Here is an 18,114-nt window from a genome sequence, read left to right as displayed (position 1 = left end):
GTCTTCTACGTTTATTAAGTAGTTGATAAATAACTATATTTCTTAATTGAAAGAGACAGTTGAAAATGTTGGCGAAAACAAGTATATTTTGTTGTCAGGATTTAACATTTACATAATTTCTTTATATCATCACATTGTAATGAATATAAGGATAATAGAAGAACTTTATTCTCCAGTCGATTTGTCTAAAATGTTTTCGAAGTGGGCTGTTTCTTATTTTGAATTTTAGTTTTTTTTTTTGGTTATGTTGTTTCTATTGACAATAAATACCAGAGCACAATTTACATTTCTTGAAGTTTGTTTATTGAGTATTACAAGCTACTTATGCAGTAGCATGCATTTTTTGGTTACAATATTTGACTATCAACACTACTTTCAAGATTATTGAGAAGTCATTAGTCTATTTCCCGCCCACAAAGAGTTTTCTTGCTGTCGACGAAAAATCCATATCTGCTTCCAATCGCGACGCAAAATTCCCTTTATCACTTTTCGAGAAATTAATGTTAAAAATCCCACTAAATGAGATTTCCCTTTTGGGATACATAGTTTTTTTGAACATTTTTTGTTCATTGACTACCTATTTTGGCAACGTATCCTATGGGATACATTACATCACAGCCTTGTCTAAATAAAACTAAAATGTGCAATTATCTATTATTTTATAATGGCACGGAAGTCGCATCCAGTATTTTTTCTGAGCAACACAAGTCTCCTTGCCAAGAAAGGGGTTAAACTAACACAGGTTCGTTTCTGGATATCAATATATTCATGCTTCCTTATTACTGGTTCCAAAGAGAGAACCTTCGAACGATTAGTACACCCATATATTGTTGTTAATGACAAGGCTCCAGCACCCACACAAATAATCTTGTGGGTGCGGCGCACCCACAACAGTTTTGCTTTGATATTAACAAAATAAAATAAATATTTCTCACTTGCCGTTATCAAAAAAAGTAAATAAATAAAAATAAGCAATTAAAACATTGAGATGGAAGTTAAAATTTCTAACTTCTAAAACATAATTGTTTGTTTCAAATGTGTTTGTGCAAAGGCAAACAAGCAACACACTCGCCCTTCCTTGACTGTCTCTGGCCTAGTCAAAGGCAGTCCCCACAATAATAATAATAATAATAATAATAATAATAATAATAATAATAATAATAATAATAATAATAATAATAATAATAATAATAATAATAATAATAATAATACTGGAACTATATTGTGAATAGAATGTGAATAGAATGTGTGAGCCCTTCATGACAGTGTTCACAAAAGATATTAACTAAAATGAAGTCAATCAAAAAATATCAAGAGTCTTCTGAAAACAGCTCGTCCCGCCATTGAAATGCACCCACATAAATTTTGGAAAGTCGGCGCCGTTGGTTAATGGTGATTAACAATTTCATTTCATTTCATTTTCATCCATAAATCATAGATGATGCTCGAAGGAAGACGAGCGTATCAATCGGACACGTCAATAAAAAAGTGTAATGTACCATTACAGTTGAAAGTAATGGCAACTTTTTTTTACGCACCCTGTACCTAGTAATTTTTTTTTCCAATTTCGGTTTAGTTACACTATTTATTTACTCTCTTTACTTCGAATTAAATATAATGAATCGAAAGGTTTCATTAGTAACCATATTCCCACTGAATAATATATTTTATTTATATTTTGATTAAGTGTAAATCCCATTTTCGGATATACAAGTTGAAAAGTTACAAGGTTTACCATTCTGACGTCATACCGAAACATAGTTCCGTCATTGGATATAAATTTTCTTAATTTCAGACCAATGTAGAATTTAGTCAGGTACCTAATCTTTCCCTCACCCCCCCTCACTAGTCCATAGTCACTTTCAGATCCGGTTATATCTGGATTTGCCAAATTTCTATTTGCTTTGTAATTTCCGCGGCTAAAGTTTTCGTTCTGATTGGAGGAATTCTCCTACCTCTGGCGTTTTCGGCGCAATGTGATCAGAATAATCGAAGACACTTTACGAGGCGCAGCTTATAATTTCGCCTACATATCTGCGGTAAAAGGACTAGGATTTTAATAGAATTCAGGTAAAAATCTGATTCAATTTCATAGTTGAACATTGAAGGCTGTGTAGGAGCCCCAAAAAAAGGGAAAAAATCTACATTTTTCGTAAAGAAACAATAAGTTAGTGAAACATCCAGTTCTGTTTACTAGGAAGCCATGTTTGCTGCCTATCTAGAATAGACAAGAGTGAAATAGTGACTTTACTTTCTTTTTTATTTCAAATTCAATTAGGGATTAGGGAAATTACGACCTGTTTAGTGCATGTTGTTCGTGTATTAGGTAGATGTGATTTTTTTTTATTTTACAGTAAGTGCATGTACGTAGTAGGTTTGATAGTTGTAATGTAAATAATCATAATGGCAGCTTAAGTTAGCTTAAAAGGGCTCCTATCCCCTTTTCCAAATTGAACCAGTTCTAGCGGGGGAATGGGTTAGTTATTGTTTGTTTTAGGGCCTTTTCCCCTCTCAGGGGAAGGGTCCCTTCATAAACCTCGTTAAAGTGCCCCCAGGGCATCAATCTTTGGCAATCATTATGTAAACAATTGGTCAGGTCAATTGGACCTAGGGTTACCTTTCTCATTTTGCCCCCTTGCCCCTTTTAAGTTTAATAGAGCCGACTGTATATACCAACAAGGGAGTATTTTTCGTCAACATGCATGTAATTAAATGGTGCATGTTTGGTTTAGTTAGTTGTCTTTATGTATAGTACTAACAGTGGTGTATGTAGTTAGTAGTTTTGTGTGAGTGTGTGAATTTTCGGTTAGGACAGTGTATAAATATGCGTTAATTTAGTACCATTTATCTAACTCGAAGTATACTAAACCGGAGTAAATATTAAATTTCTGATTAATGAGTACAAGTATATATTTCAGTACACGGTAAATTATGCCTCCACTACAGCGCCATAGCGTCCGGTTTCGCTAATCAATTGTTTGTTGACATTACGACATCGCATGACTTAGTGATCTAGATTGTTTGATTTTGGACATTTATTCTCAAATTACATCCCGTGGACATGGTTTTCGGTTCAGATGAGTATACATTCATATAAGATAGCATGAGATCTTACTGTACTGAAAATTTCAGCTTGCTAGGTCCAGTAGTAATTGAAATATCTACTGAAATAAAGAATACCTATTTTCTTAATAGAAGTAAAGCCCATATGCTGTTACTGTTTGTTTCAAAATGTAGTATTAAATTCTCTTTTCCCGTGGCTGTAGAAAAATTCCATTGTTGCTTTAGTTTTATCAGCAAATTGGAAATAGATTAATCGTTGACAATTTAACTTTCAGTGAATACACGTATGATTTTTTTTTTAAAACTGCGAAGTAAATACAATTTGGGTGCTTCGAAACAAAGAGTACGTGGTTCGATGAATGTTATCGTGTAGTAGTTTGAGCGTGATAGATTGTGATAATTATATATATTTATTACTGTGTAATGTAAATATGTGTATGGCCTGCGTGTAAAATGTATGAAATAGGGTGTCGGTAAAATATTACTTCGCGCGAAAATTAGTAGATAATGAATGAATGTAATGATATATTAATAATATGATATAAAATATGAATGAGATGATGACACCTATATTTAAATGGATAGGCCTAGTGTATGTTATATAGTGAAAATATGAATACGTTTACTAAAAGAAAAAAAATCTCTCGCGTTTTGACTTCTACACCAGTACATTCATCCAACCGAGTTTGCTACTTGGATAGTAAAGTATAGTTGGGAATTGTGTGTTACTTCGCATTTAAGTACCTCATAATAACAGCCCCGGATCTTAAGCCTTTCAATAGATAGGGTAGCATCATGTGGGAATTACTTCTAAAGGTTGACAGAAATGATAATTAAGAAAAATAACTGCTATTTCCTGTGATCATCGAAAAGTACAGGTTTCGGTCATTTGTACCTTTAACATTCATTGCCTCTCCGAGATTTTTTTTTCCGTTGCTTACCTTATTTATTTATTGTGCAGTGTTCATATAACTCAGTTCGGACTATCCGATTAAATCAACTGCTACTAAATTAATATTTATGTCATTAGCGTACCCGGACGTCGACCCCTAGTCCCCTTAAGTATTTTCATGTCTTTTCTTAGTTTAATTAGATGAGGGAAATTAACGACGTCCCAGACTGTGGCATGTCTGCGCAGGGTAGCTATCGGTGAAGTTTGGCAATAGAAATCACCGATCCAAAATTCAGTTTATTTAATTTTTTTTTATTTCAGCAAATCATTAGTTAGGGATATCTTAGATAATACTTCTATCCTAGTTTCATTACTGTCCTCGAACCTTCTTAGTTTTTTCTAAGGGGTCGAATATTTTTTTTTTACTTAGAGATTTCAAAATTGGGGACGCAGTTACCTGGTCCCTTCCCCCTCTCCTTTTATCCTGCTGGTCTGGGCCGGATACGGGGATCGGATTTCAATCTTACAAGCAAACTCTTGTGGGATTGGGATCTGATGGACACAGAACTTGCATCCTTGGCAGCAGGGACTCCCTCCTAGTTTACGTATTTAAGTAGACCACCCTTTTGGCATGTTAAGAATATTTTGGCTATGGATTTTGTTGAGAGCGAAATTCGACTTCTATCTTTGTAGCGTTAGTTATTTCCCACTTAAGTCTTTGGCGCCCCTATTCTTCGTCTTCCTTCTTCTCTATCTCTCTCTCTGTCTTCATTACTTCGAGATTTTTTTTTCAAATATTTCAACCTCCCCCCCGGTTTCTGAAACTCATGAAAACGTACAATATTCATATCACTTATTTCGATCGTATGTACTAACTGAGACATCGAGGGATGCAATTCGTGGAGGTATTGCAGCACATCTCAGGACCATTTTCGCGATATTCAATCCACCACGGGAGAAACTGACGAGAAGGTACACTGTGCTTTCAGATTCCTGGAAACATTTGTTATTCATTGATCGTACAAAGTATACCCATTGACGACTGATTTCTGGTTTTCTTTCTATTGATTGGTCATATAGTGTGTATGTATTAATAGTTTGGGCCCACTAGTTTCGAATAACATTGATTTTTTTTCTGTATATACATCTATATATGTACTTACATAGTTTTAAAAGTTACGTGCCTGCTCTATTCGTTGTATTTCCACCTCTTATGTCAACTTATTAAATAATACCAACTATTTTTTTATATACGCGGATCTTTAGTAAATTGAGAATGATTATTGATTATCGGGTTTATATATATAAAGTTCAATGTCGCAACCTTATAAAAAAAAGTGAATTTTTATAGTCAGGGTTTTGTTTATTTTGAGCCAATAAAATATGGATACTTATTGAATATAAAAAGGTTATGTAGAATTTAAATGTCGACGAAATACTACGATGGATATTAAAGTGAAATTTATTATATTGAGTAATATGAATATATATATATATACGAGTATGTATGTAAAGGGCTCGGTATTTACCCTGGTTGTTTTAGGTTGCCATAGATTTTTGACACCCGATATTAACCAACTCTTTGTGATATACAGTATTACCGCGTAAATTGTAATAAATGACATTTTGTTGAGTTGGTATTGATGTTTGTGACTATTAAAGTTGAATATAATGTTAAATACTGCATGTAAATAAAACAAGTAGCAGGTCGTAAGATAAGTAAAAATAACCCTAATCCTTATCCAAATTTATTTTGCGAGATCATAGTGAAATCAGTAAGCTACGAAACAGTGTGCCCCTCCAACGAATCCTTCTATCAGTAAACTATGAAACAAATCCTTCCCCTACGATCGGAAACCTAACTATTCAGTGACTAGAATCTTTTGACTACACGATCTATACTAAAAAAAAATAGTGATTTTAAATTCAATGAACTGAAATTTGGTCAAAAATTTAGTAGTGTGAATACAGGAATATGGAAATATGTTCCCAATGTTTGGGACTGGATTCGATAATTTTTCTTTAATCTTGATAAACTTTGAAATTTTATATCAAGTGCGTCAAGTGACGAAATGAGAAATATAAATATATATGTGATATGAAGCAACTATTTGTCTATAGTTAAAACAAAAACGATTAAATACTCTCATGGACACAAATCACAGTGCGTAAAGAGAGTTGAAAAAGGAGTTATTATCGACGTGAGAACAAAGACTCATAAAATTGTAGAAATGTCTCCTCTTGGGACAGAGACTCAATAAAATGCTACTAAAGTGTTTTTTTTTTAAATGATTAACCAATTATATTTTTTTCTTTCTTTTGCCCGCAATGATATGTATTCATTGCACTGAATCTTAAATATATTGACCTTTGAATTTTCTTTTTTTTTCCCTTTATTTTCTGTCTTTCGTTTTTTTTGTTTTTTTGTCGATTTTTTTTTCATGTAATCCAACTTTTAATATATCTAGAAAGAGAAATGTGTTATTTGATCTTGTTGAAAGTAGCGGATTTCTGTGCATGCTTATGAAACATTCTTTTCATGTATTAAATTTTTCCTGTTATGTCAAACTAAGTTTTCTTTTATTGAAATGTAATAAATGTCTATAGAAATGTAGTTAGGTTAGTTTAATTCAACTAAATACAACCTGAAGTATACATTGTCCTGTATGAATGTGTGTGTGAGTGAACTGTAGGTTTAGTATTAAGTGCACAAATTATTTTGACATATATGTGTGACTTATTATAATTAATGGTAGCTAGCAATTAAAGTCATTGAATGTTAATACTAACTTAATTTAAGTTGGCTCTATGAAGGAAGTAAAAAGGACCGAAGTAGCCTGAACGAATGATCATCATGGGAGAACTGTGAAAGTCAAAATCTTCGACAAATATGTGATACTCTGATTTTTTTTCCCTCTGTGGTCGATTCTAACATGCCATCAACTTCGTCGTTCATTTTTTAAATATTGGATACTAGTCTAGAACTTCTGGAAATATTGAATAAACGGTAAAATTAAACTTTCTCATCTATCTCAGAGCTAGATTGGGATAATTCGGTAGTTGGGGTCAAATGGATCTAGATCGGGGATGTATGGGTTAACATGTGTCTACCTTTGATCACCTTAATACCAAATATTCACCCAATAGCTATTGGAAATGATCCCAATTCGATAATTATTCACTTTCTCTTTACCATATTTCTCAAAATATCCAGTAACAGTTTCCTCTTTATCACCTTCTTACTTTACCTCTTTCCTCTTCTATCTTCCTTTTCCTTTCTTCATCTTCTTCTTCTATTTTTTAAATAAAACTGAAAAGGGGGTCGTGACTGGGAATTCTATATGTAATAAACACGGTCATGTATTCATTTGGTTTTTATTTTCTTTAGAAGTCCGATAAAAAGTTTTTCTCGTTTCGATCGAACCTAGTATGTTCGAAATTAAGAAATGGATATTATAGTCCAATATAATTAGACATAAGCTGATAGCTTCATGAATATCCCCACCAGGGGTGAAGGGTTCCCACTCACGACTTATTCCATGCATCACATTTGTTGCAGACTTTTTTTTCTCAATCAGTTTTAGATTGACGAGCCGTGACGGGATTCGTTGTTATGGAAACGGTGGTTTCTATGGCAACGGGCCCTTTTTCAGTTTTAGAGTGGCGACACGTGACAGGACTGTTGCCATGGTAACGCATGTTTGCTGTGGTAACGGATCTGAAAATGCTTATTGAATAATACCAGTTATCATGCCAATCAGTTTGAATTGGTGAACCGCGACAAGAATGGTTTGTCATGGCAACGTTTGTTCCCATGGCAACGGATCTCAGTTTAAATGGCGACCGATAGATCTGAATTTTTTTAAGAATGTCAAAGAGTGAGGTTGAAGGCATGTTGAATTGATTACAACATTGAAATTAATAAGAGAAATTTTATAGTCAAGTGAAACAAGTAGAGTCGTTGGCTACTTTGTCATTTTTGTTTCCTTTTCTAAGGGGGAAAAAGAGAAGGAGTGTCAAAATTTTTTCTAAATTAGAACTAAACGCTAGAAGGGTTTCAAGGAAGGAAAGAGAATGGGAGTCCTTTAATTTATGAATAATACTTGTCTTGATAGCGAATAAGTATTTTATAGTATATGTGTATTTTTGATATATATCTTGTCTTTTGTAAAGTGTGTCAAAGCTATGGCAACAAAAAAGGTTGTTGTGTCACAGGGCGAATGTGAAGTCACGTGCACTCAATGCACGTTAGATGAAAAAGAGAAAAGATCTCGCGCCCCGCGGAGATTAATAAGATGCACCGGTTGTGGACTAAAATGGATCCACTTTGCTTGCACCAATTTGGATGATACTGCTGAAAATGCAGAAAAAGTTCAAACCGGCGAAATAATAAAATACTGTGAGGAGTGTGAAAAGGACCGAGGCCAAATATCTCCAGCGGAGATATCTGATCTCGATGATGAGGGAAAGAATGGAAATCACAGTGATTCTCGGGATCAGACGGCAAACCCGAAGGAAGGAATGTCATCTGGAGGGTCTGACACGTCTGCATTAATTCGCCAGATGATGGAAATGATGAACGAAAAATTCACTAACATGGAACAAAATAATACAGAAATGAGGCGTGAGATAAATGAAAAGTTAGACCAGAATAGTGAAAACTTAAGGCGTGAGATAAATGAGAAGTTTGATACCTCGAAACGAGAGACCGACGCTCGATTCGAGGTACTAAACAATAAATTTGACCAGATCTGTTTAGACTTTGCTTCTTCGATTAGCAAATTGAAAGAGAAAACGTCTACTGAACTAGAGCAGGTTAGATACCAGGCCCAACATTCTACCGAGCAGCTCAGAGACGAAACAAATGAAAAATTAAATGAAATAGATGTAAGGTTTGAGAGCACAAACAAAAGATTTTGTGACATCGAACAAAAGGTTGAACAGCAGCAGGCTGAAATAAGTAAATTAAATGTTGTAATATCTAACCTATCAATAGAAACCAAACTAGAGTCGGTTGATCAAAGAATTAGTCAAATTCAAACCGAAGTAGACAGTCTTAAGGGGAATATTACTAAATTGGAATTCGTCAAGTCTGATATCTCCTATCCTTTTCCTGATAGCGATTCTCCAGGGAAAATTTTCCCAGAAACAAGTAACGTCCACCCGGGAAGATCTCAAGTGTTGCCTGATGCACGGGACACAGCAATATATTGCCCCCCGCATCAGCCAACCTCGAAATCATGGTTGAGTAATTTCGATGTACCGATGCAGTCGAGTGTTGTGACTACAACAGTCACTAGCGTAAATGCTCACTCTACCTTTGGAATGGTACAATCTTACAGCGTGCTGCCAGGAGGGGAAAGGAGATGTGCCGGACCGTCGGTTACTGCCGTGGTGGGTTCTAAGTTCGAACCTCACATGGTCAACACTAATTATAAAACCTCTCTTGGTCATATGGGAGCGTTCAGTTCGGTGACCACTCCGTCGGTGGCAAATCCGGTGACAACCCCAACCGCTCAGGATAACGCGTTGATTCCAATAGATTCTTTTCCTGCCCCGTATAGTATGAGCTCTAAAGTTTCCCTCCGGGATATTGAACGTTTTCCCACTTTCGATGGGAACATTGCTAACGGGTTACCTCGAGTTTTCCTGCGAAGATTGCAGCAATATCTAGATATGTACAAACTTACTGATGGGGAACGCCTACAAATAGTCGAAAAATGTTTGATCGCCGCTTCGGGCGCATGGTTTGCCTCGGTTAAATACCAAATCCGGACGTTCAGTGATTTTTTGATTCTTTTCAAAGAAGAGTATTGTAATGAGCACATCGAGCGGCTCCAAAAGAGAAACTTACAATCACTCCGGTATGATCGCTCCAAGTATGGGTCCCTCTTGGACTATGCTTGGAAAATCATTGAACTATATTATCAGATAGCTGAACATCCCTCTCAGGCCGAACTGGTAGATATTATAGTTAACGCTCTTCCACCCGATGAGTCCCGGGCCATAGCGTCCCACTTGTGCCAAACGGTGCGAGAAGTCACCTCACGTTTAGCTGCCTTGTGCGGCAAGGAAGTTGGTGGTCCACCAAAACGATACTTCGCCCGACAGGCAAAGATTCTAAAACCGACGAAGACGAAGGTAACGGCAAGTTGCCAGACAGATTTCCTGAGTTATACCCAAGCTGGATCTCGTTATCCTAGTGGGTATGGCTCAGAAAACAACACTAATGGCCGGCGACTATTCAGGAATCGGCCCATGTTCAACAATCGCCGGAGTTATCGTCCCTATGACCGTACCAACATGGAATCGAACCCGGATAGGGGCGATAACACCAGGAGGAATTTTAACAGGACGTACGGAAGAAGGGAGAACGGTAATAGTCAGGGCAATAATAATAACAATAATAGTAACAATAATGTAAATCGACCCCAGAATCCAGTCCCTTCGCAAGTGCGTGGTAACGGTGAGCCTAGAACAATATTAAATGGCAGTGATAGACGGGAAACTGCGGCCTAATGTCATCGGATATGCTAGTCGACGGGTAAAGCCTTACGAGTTGTCTCTGTCGATCTCTCAGTTAGAACTACTGTCCGTTCTGTTCCTATGTGAGCACTTTGAACAACATATTATGGGTCGTATCACGTATGTTCATACCGACAATGCAGCAGTTACTCATGTTTTCACTCAGAAGAACCTTGAACCAAGAACCACCAGGATCCTACTTAAATTAGAGAAATTTGACTTAACATTTCAGCACTGTCCAGGCCGCGAGAACCTTATCGCCGATACACTTAGTAGGTACCCGCCTGAGGTATTGCTTGAACCCGAAACCCATTATGTGCATTTCCTAACGAAAACACAATATGCTGACATTGATTTAAATCATATAAAGAAAAATCAGGAAACTGATGAATTATGTCAAACGTTCTTAAGGCAATATGAAAATAGTGGTAATCAGAGTAGAATCGCAATGCATTGTGGGTTAATGTACATAAAACCGTTGCGAGTTCAAAAATGGCTTTTAGTAATACCTCAGGCTTGTATTCACCAAATTATCAGTATTGTTCACTCCACAGGTCATTTTGGAGTTCAAAAATGTTATCGCTTTTGTCGCGCAATCTTTTATTGGAAAAATCAAAAATCTACCATAAAAAAATTTCATCCGAAACTGTATCCAATGTGCGGAAACAAAGTTCACAAACCGAACCATAGCTCAGCAAGAATATCACATAAGAGCAAATGTACCCCATGAGACTCTGGGGGTGGACCTCATTGGGAAATTACCACCTAGCCAGGGATACTATTATATCTTATCATTAATAGATATTTACTCTCGTTTTGTTACTTTTCTTCCGCTCAGAAAAGCTCATACCAAAGAAATAATAACGGTACTAGAGAGAAGATACTTTCACCTTTTACCATATCCTCAAGAATTCTTAAGTGACAGGGGACCACAGTTCCAGTCTAAACTGTGGCAGGATTTCTGTGCTAAGTATAAAATTAAACACAAGAAAACAGCTAGCTATTCTCCTCAGGGTAACAGCATAACAGAGCGCAGCCATAAAGAGCTCAATAGGTTAGTTAGGTTATGGTGTAATGAAGATCAAACCACCTGGTATAGATATCTTGTAAAAATACAGGACCTTCTTAATAATTCTTATTGCTCAAGTATTGATTGCACGCCGGCGGAACGCTTTCTGAGTTACTCTGCTGTTGACAACTACCGGAAGGTGTTCCCATGGCCAAAACAATTAGATTCCGTTGAAAATAGGTTTAAATTTACGGAGACTCGCGAAATTCGCGAAATTCTAGTAAACGGTCAACACATTCTGTTACTCTGGAAGAAGGTCAACTAGTAATGCTGAAATTACACAACTTATCGTCAATAATAAAGCAGGAATCCGCCAAATGGATGAAAATTTTCACTGGCCCGTTTGTCGTGAAAAAATTGCTAAAAAACTGCGCTGTTTTGCATAATCTCAAAGGTGAAAGTATCGGAACTCACAATTTTCGAAATTTAAAGATTTTCAATTGTACAGAAGATAAACGTAGTGAATTACTCGCGCAATACCCCAAGTAGATATAATATACTGTCCTAGTGAGACTGGTAACGTTTGAATGGGATGAATGAGTGTGTTAATTTAACAAGCATCAGTAGTTAGTATTCCCAATTAGCAAAATTTTGTTATTCTAACAAAATTTTGTTAATGGGCCGGGGAAAACTGTAATGTACCATTACAGTTGAAAGTAATGGCAACTTTTTTTTACGCACCCTGTACCTAGTAATTTTTTTTCCAATTTCGGTTTAGTTACAATATTTATTTACTCTCTTTACTTCGAATTAAATATAATGAATCGAAAGGTTTCATTAGTAACCATATTCCCACTGAATAATATATTTTATTTATATTTTGATTAAGTGTAAATCCCATTTTCGGATATACAAGTTGAAAAGTTACAAGGTTTACCATTCTGACGTCATACCGAAACATAGTTCCGTCATTGGATATAAATTTTCTTAATTTCAGACCAATGTAGAATTTAGTCAGGTACCTAATCTTTCCCTCACCCCCCCTCACTAGTCCATAGTCACTTTCAGATCCGGTTATATCTGGATTTGCCAAATTTCTATTTGCTTTGTAATTTCCGCGGCTAAAGTTTTCGTTCTGATTGGAGGAATTCTCCTACCTCTGGCGTTTTCGGCGCAATGTGATCAGAATAATCGAAGACACTTTACGAGGCGCAGCTTATAATTTCGCCTACATATCTGCGGTAAAAGGACTAGGATTTTAATAGAATTCAGGTAAAAATCTGATTCAATTTCATAGTTGAACATTGAAGGCTGTGTAGGAGCCCCAAAAAAAGGGAAAAAATCTACATTTTTCGTAAAGAAACAATAAGTTAGTGAAACATCCAGTTCTGTTTACTAGGAAGCCATGTTTGCTGCCTATCTAGAATAGACAAGAGTGAAATAGTGACTTTACTTTCTTTTTTATTTCAAATTCAATTAGGGATTAGGGAAATTACGACCTGTTTAGTGCATGTTGTTCGTGTATTAGGTAGATGTGATTTTTTTATTTTACAGTAAGTGCATGTACGTAGTAGGTTTGATAGTTGTAATGTAAATAATCATAATGGCAGCTTAAGTTAGCTTAAAAGGGCTCCTATCCCCTTTTCCAAATTGAACCAGTTCTAGCGGGGGAATGGGTTAGTTATTGTTTGTTTTAGGGCCTTTTCCCCTCTCAGGGGAAGGGTCCCTTCATAAACCTCGTTAAAGTGCCCCCAGGGCATCAATCTTTGGCAATCATTATGTAAACAATTGGTCAGGTCAATTGGACCTAGGGTTACCTTTCTCATTTTGCCCCCTTGCCCCTTTTAAGTTTAATAGAGCCGACTGTATATACCAACAAGGGAGTATTTTTCGTCAACATGCATGTAATTAAATGGTGCATGTTTGGTTTAGTTAGTTGTCTTTATGTATAGTACTAACAGTGGTGTATGTAGTTAGTAGTTTTGTGTGAGTGTGTGAATTTTCGGTTAGGACAGTGTATAAATATGCGTTAATTTAGTACCATTTATCTAACTCGAAGTATACTAAACCGGAGTAAATATTAAATTTCTGATTAATGAGTACAAGTATATATTTCAGTACACGGTAAATTATGCCTCCACTACAGCGCCATAGCGTCCGGTTTCGCTAATCAATTGTTTGTTGACATTACGACATCGCATGACTTACTGATCTAGATTGTTTGATTTTGGACATTTATTCTCAAATTACATCCCGTGGACATGGTTTTCGGTTCAGATGAGTATACATTCATATAAGATAGCATGAGATCTTACTGTACTGAAAATTTCAGCTTGCTAGGTCCAGTAGTAATTGAAATATCTACTGAAATAAAGAATACCTATTTTCTTAATAGAAGTAAAGCCCATATGCTGTTACTGTTTGTTTCAAAATGTAGTATTAAATTCTCTTTTCCCGTGGCTGTAGAAAAATTCCATTGTTGCTTTAGTTTTATCAGCAAATTGGAAATAGATTAATCGTTGACAATTTAACTTTCAGTGAATACACGTATGATTTTTTTTTAAAACTGCGAAGTAAATACAATTTGGGTGCTTCGAAACAAAGAGTACGTGGTTCGATGAATGTTATCGTGTAGTAGTTTGAGCGTGATAGATTGTGATAATTATATATATTTATTACTGTGTAATGTAAATATGTGTATGGCCTGCGTGTAAAATGTATGAAATAGGGTGTCGGTAAAATATTACTTCGCGCGAAAATTAGTAGATAATGAATGAATGTAATGATATATTAATAATATGATATAAAATATGAATGAGATGATGACACCTATATTTAAATGGATAGGCCTAGTGTATGTTATATAGTGAAAATATGAATACGTTTACTAAAAGAAAAAAAATCTCTCGCGTTTTGACTTCTACACCAGTACATTCATCCAACCGAGTTTGCTACTTGGATAGTAAAGTATAGTTGGGAATTGTGTGTTACTTCGCATTTAAGTACCTCATAATAACAGCCCCGGATCTTAAGCCTTTCAATAGATAGGGTAGCATCATGTGGGAATTACTTCTAAAGGTTGACAGAAATGATAATTAAGAAAAATAACTGCTATTTCCTGTGATCATCGAAAAGTACAGGTTTCGGTCATTTGTACCTTTAACATTCATTGCCTCTCCGAGATTTTTTTTCCGTTGCTTACCTTATTTATTTATTGTGCAGTGTTCATATAACTCAGTTCGGACTATCCGATTAAATCAACTGCTACTAAATTAATATTTATGTCATTAGCGTACCCGGACGTCGACCCCTAGTCCCCTTAAGTATTTTCATGTCTTTTCTTAGTTTAATTAGATGAGGGAAATTAACGACGTCCCAGACTGTGGCATGTCTGCGCAGGGTAGCTATCGGTGAAGTTTGGCAATAGAAATCACCGATCCAAAATTCAGTTTATTTAATTTTTTTTTATTTCAGCAAATCATTAGTTAGGGATATCTTAGATAATACTTCTATCCTAGTTTCATTACTGTCCTCGAACCTTCTTAGTTTTTTCTAAGGGGTCGAATATTTTTTTTTACTTAGAGATTTCAAAATTGGGGACGCAGTTACCTGGTCCCTTCCCCCTCTCCTTTTATCCTGCTGGTCTGGGCCGGATACGGGGATCGGATTTCAATCTTACAAGCAAACTCTTGTGGGATTGGGATCTGATGGACACAGAACTTGCATCCTTGGCAGCAGGGACTCCCTCCTAGTTTACGTATTTAAGTAGACCACCCTTTTGGCATGTTAAGAATATTTTGGCTATGGATTTTGTTGAGAGCGAAATTCGACTTCTATCTTTGTAGCGTTAGTTATTTCCCACTTAAGTCTTTGGCGCCCCTATTCTTCGTCTTCCTTCTTCTCTATCTCTCTCTCTGTCTTCATTACTTCGAGATTTTTTTTTCAAATATTTCAACCTCCCCCCCCCCGGTTTCTGAAACTCATGAAAACGTACAATATTCATATCACTTATTTCGATCGTATGTGCTAACTGAGACATCGAGGGATGCAATTCGTGGAGGTATTGCAGCACATCTCAGGACCATTTTCGCGATATTCAATCCACCACGGGAGAAACTGACGAGAAGGTACACTGTGCTTTCAGATTCCTGGAAACATTTGTTATTCATTGATCGTACAAAGTATACCCATTGACGACTGATTTCTGGTTTTCTTTCTATTGATTGGTCATATAGTGTGTATGTATTAATAGTTTGGGCCCACTAGTTTCGAATAACATTGATTTTTTTCTGTATATACATCTATATATGTACTTACATAGTTTTAAAAGTTACGTGCCTGCTCTATTCGTTGTATTTCCACCTCTTATGTCAACTTATTAAATAATACCAACTATTTTTTTATATACGCGGATCTTTAGTAAATTGAGAATGATTATTGATTATCGGGTTTATATATATAAAGTTCAATGTCGCAACCTTATAAAAAAAAGTGAATTTTTATAGTCAGGGTTTTGTTTATTTTGAGCCAATAAAATATGGATACTTATTGAATATAAAAAGGTTATGTAGAATTTAAATGTCGACGAAATACTACGATGGATATTAAAGTGAAATTTATTATATTGAGTAATATGAATATATATATATATACGAGTATGTATGTAAAGGGCTCGGTATTTACCCTGGTTGTTTTAGGTTGCCATAGATTTTTGACACCCGATATTAACCAACTCTTTGTGATATACAGTATTACCGCGTAAATTGTAATAAATGACATTTTGTTGAGTTGTTATTGATGTTTGTGACTATTAAAGTTGAATATAATGTTAAATACTGCATGTAAATAAAACAAGTAGCAGGTCGTAAGATAAGTAAAAATAACCCTAATCCTTATCCAAATTTATTTTGCGAGATCATAGTGAAATCAGTAAGCTACGAAACAGTGTGCCCCTCCAACGAATCCTTCTATCAGTAAACTATGAAACAAATCCTTCCCCTACGATCGGAAACCTAACTATTCAGTGACTAGAATCTTTTGACTACACGATCTATACTAAAAAAAAAAAATAGTGATTTTAAATTCAATGAACTGAAATTTGGTCAAAAATTTAGTAGTGTGAATACAGGAATATGGAAATATGTTCCCAATGTTTGGGACTGGATTCGATAATTTTTCTTTAATCTTGATAAACTTTGAAATTTTATATCAAGTGCGTCAAGTGACGAAATGAGAAATATAAATATATATGTGATATGAAGCAACTATTTGTCTATAGTTAAAACAAAAACGATTAAATACTCTCATGGACACAAATCACAGTGCGTAAAGAGAGTTGAAAAAGGAGTTATTATCGACGTGAGAACAAAGACTCATAAAATTGTCGAAATGTCTCCTCTTGGGACAGAGACTCAATAAAATGCTACTAAAGTGTTTTTTTTTTAAAAAAATGATTAACCAATTATATTTTTTTCTTTCTTTTGCCCGCAATGATATGTATTCATTGCACTGAATCTTAAATATATTGACCTTTGAATTTTCTTTTTTTTCCCTTTATTTTCTGTCTTTCGTTTTTTTTTGTTTTTTTTTGTCGATTTTTTTTCATGTAATCCAACTTTTAATATATCTAGAAAGAGAAATGTGTTATTTGATCTTGTTGAAAGTAGCGGATTTCTGTGCATGCTTATGAAACATTCTTTTCATGTATTAAATTTTTCCTGTTATGTCAAACTAAGTTTTCTTTTATTGAAATGTAATAAATGTCTATAGAAATGTAGTTAGGTTAGTTTAATTCAAAAGATACAAAGAAATACATACATACATATTCAGTGGCGTATTAAGGAGGGGCTTTCGGCTTAAGCCCCCCCCCGAAATCTTACTTACTATAGATTACGAAATCTTACTTATCTTGCAGAATTTTCCCATTTTCAGGCAAAGCCACCCCGAAAGTTAGCAAAGCCTCCCCCGAAATCAAATCGTAAATACGTCACTGTACATACTAAAAAACAATAACGAGACAAAATATGAGACATGTTATGTGAGACAAAATTACACTATACGTACAATCTACAAGCTTCATTTAGCAGACAGATATTCATCCACTGAATAAAAACAATTGTCCAATAGATACTTCTTAGTAACTGATTTAAATACATTCATTGATTCAATATTACGAATATCTTTAGGAAGGTTATTATATAATATTAGATCTAAGTATATGGGACCGTTTTGAAACAATGTTATATGGCGATTTTGAATGTGGAGATTTTCCCTATATCTAGTATTATAACAGTGAAGGTTTCCTTTATAGGCAAAGAATGTATTAAGATTCTGGCGCGTGAAAATTAATAACTGTAATACATAAAGACATGCCAGTCTTATAAAAAGTTTTTTTATTACATGGTACGTTTACTCTCGCATTGGCCAATACTCTAACAACTTTTTTTTTTTTCAATACGCAAGATTAACTGACTTTTTGAATCATTTCCTCAGAAGATAATGCCGTACATTAACGAAGATTGAAAGATACCAAAGTATATGTTTCTACAGCTATTTATATACAAAATATTTTTAATAACTTTCAAGGCATAGAAAACATTATTAAGTTTATGTGCTAATGACATTA

This window comes from Thermobia domestica, chromosome 3 (genome assembly GCF_964235325.1).
Source record: "Thermobia domestica chromosome 3, izTheDome1.hap1.1, whole genome shotgun sequence".
Classification (NCBI taxonomy): Eukaryota; Metazoa; Arthropoda; class Insecta; order Zygentoma; family Lepismatidae; genus Thermobia; species Thermobia domestica.
This window is presented reverse-complemented; position numbering follows the sequence as displayed.